Source organism: Babylonia areolata, chromosome 19 (assembly GCF_041734735.1).
Source record: "Babylonia areolata isolate BAREFJ2019XMU chromosome 19, ASM4173473v1, whole genome shotgun sequence".
NCBI classification, from domain to species: domain Eukaryota; kingdom Metazoa; phylum Mollusca; class Gastropoda; order Neogastropoda; family Buccinidae; genus Babylonia; species Babylonia areolata.
The window spans coordinates 10,162,221-10,168,908 of record NC_134894.1 but is presented as its reverse complement, the minus strand read 5'-3'; the positions used below and the strand labels follow the sequence as shown (position 1 = coordinate 10,168,908).

The 6,688-nt window shown below is 40.4% G+C and overlaps 2 non-coding genes across 2 annotated transcripts; both read right to left on the bottom strand.

Annotated features, from left to right (window-relative positions):
- Nucleotides 1-3,526: 3,526 nt before the first annotated feature.
- Nucleotides 3,527-3,598, bottom strand: Trnae-uuc (transfer RNA glutamic acid (anticodon UUC)). The gene has a single exon. It is a non-coding gene; the product is annotated as a tRNA-Glu (tRNA).
- A 1,147-nt stretch (nucleotides 3,599-4,745) lies between these two features.
- On the bottom strand, nucleotides 4,746-4,817 carry Trnae-uuc (transfer RNA glutamic acid (anticodon UUC)). Its single transcript has one exon. It is a non-coding gene; the product is annotated as a tRNA-Glu (tRNA).
- Between the last annotated feature and the right edge of the window lie 1,871 nt (nucleotides 4,818-6,688).

Sequence of the window (6,688 nt, the reverse complement as noted above, 5' to 3'; positions counted from 1 at the left end):
GCTTATAGGTCAGGATGTCAGTCACCATTCTTTGTCTGGATGCCTTAATCTTGGAATTGTTCGGCAGAATGGTGACACCATTGATAGGAACACAACAGTTTTTGGACTGTACTAAATGAAGACCTCACTGATCTCGCTGTATGAATCAGCAGTCACGTGGTTAACTCACTCAGTACGGCCAGTCCTCTCTTCTCCTCTACACAGACCCCTCGGATGTCCAGTGGCTGTCTCAATGACCCAACCTTTAGCTTCCGTCGTCAGAATTGTGGTATTCTTTGTCAACATTCACGTCTTCAGTAGAAGAGCCTTCCGCTTGCAATATTTTGATGATGGTAATTGGGGTGAAACGCTGTTAACGTCGTCTCTTTCGCCGTTCGTACGGAGAGAGCTAGGGTTGGTGAAAATAAATCAATTCGTATGGAAAGAGTTAAGCCTCTGTAAGTCTGTCTGATTTTTTTTTCTTTTTAAGTAAAAGCGTATTTACGCAGGTGGAAAGACGAAAAACAAATGTTTCAAGAAGATGCGCAGACACAACCTGCATAATCGTGACAAATTGAGAAATCATGTACCAGTCAGTTTCATTCATGCAGCAAAAACAATTGTATGCTTTAGAGAGTTTTGCACGTATCCTATTTTTTCCCATTTTATCTTCTGACACATCTTGATATGACCATCGCCAGCTTCTGAAATGTGCAGGCCTACTGCCAACTGATAATTGGGTGTGTATTTAGGGTGAATGTGTGACAGTGTGTGTGTCTGTGTCTGTGTCTGTGTGTCTATCTGTGTGTGTGTGTCTATCTGTGTGTGTCTATCTGTGTCTGTGTCTGTGTCCACGTGCCTGCGGATCATTTTGGCTTAAAAGCCTCAGTCAAAATAGTTTCAGTTTCTCAAGGAGGCGTCACTGCGTTCGGACAAATCCATATACGCATAACCCAACGTGCTTGAAATAATAACCCATGCAATTAAAAAAAAATATATAGAGATATATATATGTATGTGTGTGTGTGTGTGTGTGAGCGTGTGAACTGGACGGCACGTCCATGGGATCGAGACACACACACACACACACACACACACACACACACACACAGAGAACAATAATTATCATGATTCTACGTTCAGTATGTGGGCATTTTTATCGAGCAATAGCAGTACCTGTAAGGAGTCAACAAGGTCCACTTCTAGAGCCGATTGCTTTCCCGTCGATGTCATCATTGGTGGTCATTGTATTTCTTTCCTCTCCGGCATTTATTTCCCCTTTTGTTGTTGTTGTTTGGTTGGTTGGTTGTTTTTTTCTATTATTTGTTTTAATTAATTGTTTGAGGGTTTTAATGTATAATACATGGCCTGAACGCGTCAATGGCCGAAGGTGAGAAAGCCAGGAAAGAGGAAGCGGGTGAACGCTGTTCTCGTCTCTCAGGTCAGGGGAGACAAAAGTGCCTTCTTCTTCTCTCCCCCTGACACACGTGCGTGAGTTCCACGTCCACGTTTTGATAAAACATGTCCTGTCGTTATTTTTACTTTATTGACTCACCCGGTGTTCAGTTGTCTCTCTCTCTCTCTCTCTCTCTCTCTCTCTCTCTCTCTCTCTGTGTGTGTGTGTGTGGTAAACTTTATCATTGACATTTTCTCTGCAAATACTTTGTCATTTGAAACCAAATTTGGCATATAAATAGGAAAACGTCAGTTCTTTCCAGTCATCTTGTTTAAAACAATATTGTACCTCTGGGATGGGCACAAAAAAATTTAAAAAAGAAGCCATATTATATGCAAACTGAATTCACTGTTATATTTATATTTTTTATTCTCTAAACTTGGCACTTTGATATTCTGACACAACAACAAAAGCAGTCATTTTTTTTATTTTTTGTTCAAACAGGACTTCTTTTGTTAAGCATGGAAGTTATATTTATTTTGCATGTCTTTGGTGCAGATAGTAAAAAAGGGAAATTAATCTGTAATTAATGCTATGGGGATTATTTTGCTTTAAACTGATCTTTCTCATCTTAAACAATACATTTGAAATTATACTCAATACATAAAAAGCTTGTGTTTTACTCTCGGTGTACAAGGCTTTCACTATGTTCATTCACCCAAGTGGTCTTTTTCGGACAATACTAAAATCAGTATGAAGAGTGGACTTTATAGATCTAGTGGCTGAGCCCTGAAGATCATGGGGCAAAAATCAATTGTGTACACATATTTATACATATTCAAAGCGCGTGCTCATATTCTTCGCAAACGCGAACGACGCCATTTTGTTTCAAGTTGTTGACCTGCCCGTTCAATCCTATATTCAATAGACAATACACGATAACATGTGATGGAAAGTTGGAGAAGGAGACCGTTATATATTTATTCAGAGAAAGATTTGTGAACGCCTCATCACTTACTGGATTATGCCCCAAACTGCCATAAAAATATCCATATAATCAGTGGGAATTCACGGTTAAAAATAATAAGCCATGAGAGTTAATACCCTTGAATTGATGAATCGCAAAAATTTTCCAGTCTTGATTTTTCTCAAAATGAAGTTCTTTTCACTTCATACGACGTTTAGAAGTATTGCACTTGGCTCTACATGTTATAAGTTTAACAAAATACTCAATTTTCATATCTACTTTAAAATTATAAAACTAGAATGAACATAAAAGAGAAATTGAATCAACCGCGTCAACCAGGTGTAACTAAACTTGTACATCTATCTAGATCCAGAGAAAACGGCTAAATGTTGCAGTGTGATTGCGGCGATAGCCACGTCTCCTTTACCGCGGACTTAAAAAGAATTTTTAATTGCCTTTAAAGATTTTTTGAATGCCCAAGATACACCAGAATATTATGATTTAAACAGCGTTCTCACTGCGAATACCGCAATCGATTTATCGCCCTTTAGAAAAGCATGTTCAAATGTTACATTTTTGAACGTCAGTTAAGGAGCCACGATAGTGTAATGGATAAGACAGCTTCTTCTCATCCGAACACGCGGGGTTCGAACGTGCCGTTTGGACTTTTTTTTTCTTCTTTTTTCATTTTCTTTTAACCCGAAGCTTTATAATAACAAATACAAAACACATTTTAACGATTATATATATATATATATATATATTTTTTTTTTTTTTTTTTTTTTTTTTTAAGTGTATCACAAGTGAGTCTTGAAGGCCTTGCCTCTCTTGTTTGTTTGTTTGTTTAATCATTCCTCCACGATGGTGGTGATGTTTATCATAATGAATAATCAAAAGTAATGTACAGTACATTATAGATATAAAATCTTTAAACCATACATTATCATTATTATTTTTAAAAAAAAGAAAGAAAAAGATTTAGTTGCTTCACTGAAGACGGAGCCACTGAGCTGTTGGTTATTGTTGACAGGCTCTGTCAGTCATCTTTCTCAGTTTAAAACATGTCTATATTCTGAGCATGAACTCTTGCCCAGAAAGACGAAATAAAGCAGATTATCTGGCACACTTTACCACATGACACGCCAGGATACAGCCGGACCCCTTCAATGGTCAAAAAAGAAAAGTTCCTGTGCCGGGAATCGAACCCGGGCCGCCTGGGTGAAAGCCAGGAATCCTAACCACTAGACCACACAGGACTTGTTATGGAGTACCATGCCAGCTATCCTAACGTCATCCTTCCCACTTGTTTGATCGATTTTTTGTCATCCCTCTCTCTGAAAGACTGTATTGTATTGTATTGTATTGTTCTCTCTCTCTCTCTCTCTCTCTCTCTCTCTCTCTCTCTCTCTCTCTCTCTCTCTCTCTCTCTCTCTCTCTCTCACACACCCTCAATCTGTCTTGGCATTGTCTTACTTACTCTACTAGTTAACCCCAGAAAATCAAATTCATTCAATTCAGTTCTGTCTGTATGTCTCAGGATCTGTCTGTTTGTCTCTATCCTGTCTGTCTGTCTGTCTGTCTCCCTCTCTCTCTTTTTCTCTTTGTGGCTAAAGATAATGAAGTGATTGTATTGCAGGTTTCTCGCCGGTTTCTGTGTGAAGTATTTAAAAGCGCAGTTACTTTATTCTGTTCAGCTGGATGTTGAAAAACAAAACAACAACAACAACAACAACAAAACAGTGCTGTGTTGTAATCATCAATTCATAACTATCCATGCATTTGTAAATTCTGTTATGCATGTGAATGCGTATAAATTGAGTATATATGTATGTATGTATTCACGTGTGTATGTGTGTATGTATATAATTATGTGTGTATGTATGTGTATCCGTAATTATGTATCCATATATATCTTCAGTTTGTACAGATATGTGTGTATGTTTATGCGTGCGTGCAGACGGGTATGTAAAGCACTATATAGTAGGCTGTGTGATACGCGTGAACTTTTAGAATCCGATTTACTTATACACTTATTCACTTGGTAGCGTAAAAAGGGTCCATTTTCAGGCTGCCATAGAATCAGCCGTCTTTGGCAAACCCATCATTAAACCGACAACGTGATCATTTTGACAAGCCCAAAATCTAGACGGATAACACCACCAAAAACTACATCACGGTTTATGTGGGTAGTGTACAAAACAATCACACTCACACAAGTGCGCTAGGAAACACACTCACACATACATACATGTGTACAAACATTTATACATACATACATACATAGGACTGAATGGGGGAGAGAGAGATCATCAAAGAACCGAGAAAGAGAGAGAGCATGAAAGGAAACAGACCGGGGGAGGGGAGTTAAATCTGGCCCCAAACCAAACAACAACAAAAAAAAAGTTCCTGTGCCGGGAATCGAACCCGGGCCGCCTGGGTGAAAGCCAGGAATCCTAACCACTAGACCACACAGGACTTGCCATCAGGTGTGACAGCAAGGAACACAACATTTCTCCCGCTCCTACTTGACGCAAAATCAATGTCCTCTCTCTCGTGTGTGTCTGTCACGGACACACCTTTCCAGATTTGGCGAATGAACAACAGCTATCGCTGTCGTTCATCTCTCCATGATACTCCAACTATTATAGTGTGTGTGAGTGTGTGTGTGTGTGTGTGTGTGTTGTTGCTGGTTTTCGTTATTTATGTAACCTTGTATGTATATCACTGATAGGTATACATGATAACCTCGTCAGTCCAGCAAAATTCACCCATACCCCTCTCTCCTCCTCTACCCCCGGCACCCCCCCTCCCCCTCATGCCCGCACATCGCACCCTTCCCAACACACACAATATTGCTTCAAACCTTGACTCTATCTTTTTACCCTCCCCCTTTCGGGCCCTTTTATCTCCACCCTTATTAAGCCACCAGTCGCCGAATCTGGGATCGAATCTAGGCCGGTTTCAGTTTCAGTTTCTCAAGGAGGCGTCACTGCGTTCGGACAAATCCATACACGCTACACCACATCTGTTGAGCAGATGCCTGACCAGCAGCATAACCCAACGCGCTTAGTCAGGCCTTGAGTGCATGCTTACATATTTGTGTACCTATGAAAGTGGATTTCATTTTACGTAATTTCGCCAGAGGACAACACTCTCGTTGCCATGGGTTCTTTTTCAGTGCGCCAAGTGCGTGCTGCACACGGGACCTCGGTTTATCGTCTCATCCGAAAGACTAGACGCTCAGTTTGATTTTCCAGTCATACTTAGGAGAAAGGGCGAGAGCGGGATTCGAACCCACACCCTCACGGACTCTCTGTATTGGCAGCTGAGCGTCTTAACCATTCTGCCACCTTCCTAGGCCGGTCAGATTGAAAGTCCAACGCCGCTTTGACTGCTTGGGTACCCTTCCTTCCTTCCTTTCTTCCTCCCTTCCTTTCTTCCTCCCTTCCTTGATGTTAGCCTGTCTTTTTACTACTTTTTTTTTTCTTAGTTCTCATGCTGAGTTTTATTGGAGGTAAAGTATACATCATTCTTTGTTCGTGAATCGACAATGGAATGCGTGTTCCACGCATCCCGAGATCTGATGATGATGGTGATGATAACAACAACAACAATAATAATAACAACAACAACAACAATAATGTTGATATAGAAGAAGAAGTATGTGCATCCATACGCGCTTACCCAGTGGGGTCTATTTGTATTTCTTTTCATCACAACAGATTTCTCTGTGTGAAATTCTGGCTGTTCTCCCCGGGGAGAGCGCGTCGCTACACTACAGCGCCACCCTTTTTTTTTGTGTGTATTTATTCCTGCATGCAGTTTTCTTTGTTTTTCCTATCGAAGTGGATTTTTCTACAGAATTTTGCCAGAAACAACCCTTTTGTTGTCGTAGGTTCTTTTACGTGTGCTAAGTGCATGCTGCACATGGGACCTCGGTTTATCGTCTCATCCGAATGACTAGCGTCCAGACCACCACTCAAGGTCTAGTGGAGGGGGAGAAAATATCGGCGGCTGAGCCGTGATTCGAACCAGCGCGCTCAGATTCTCTCGCTTCCAATGTGGACGCGTTACCTCTCGACCATCACTCTACGTTTAGCGTCCTGTTAACGGATTAAAACGGTACACGTGAAGTATATTGATATTATTAATATTGTCTGTTGCGAAGGAAAAATGACTTTTTAATTTGTATTTGCTCGTTTACTCTTGTTGGCTTTTCATGTGTTTGTTAACTTTATCAATATCAGTCTTTTTGTTTGTTAACTTTATCGACATCAGTCGTTTTGTTTGTGAACTTTTTCGACATCAGTCGTTTTGTTTGTGAACTTTTTCGACATCAATCTTTT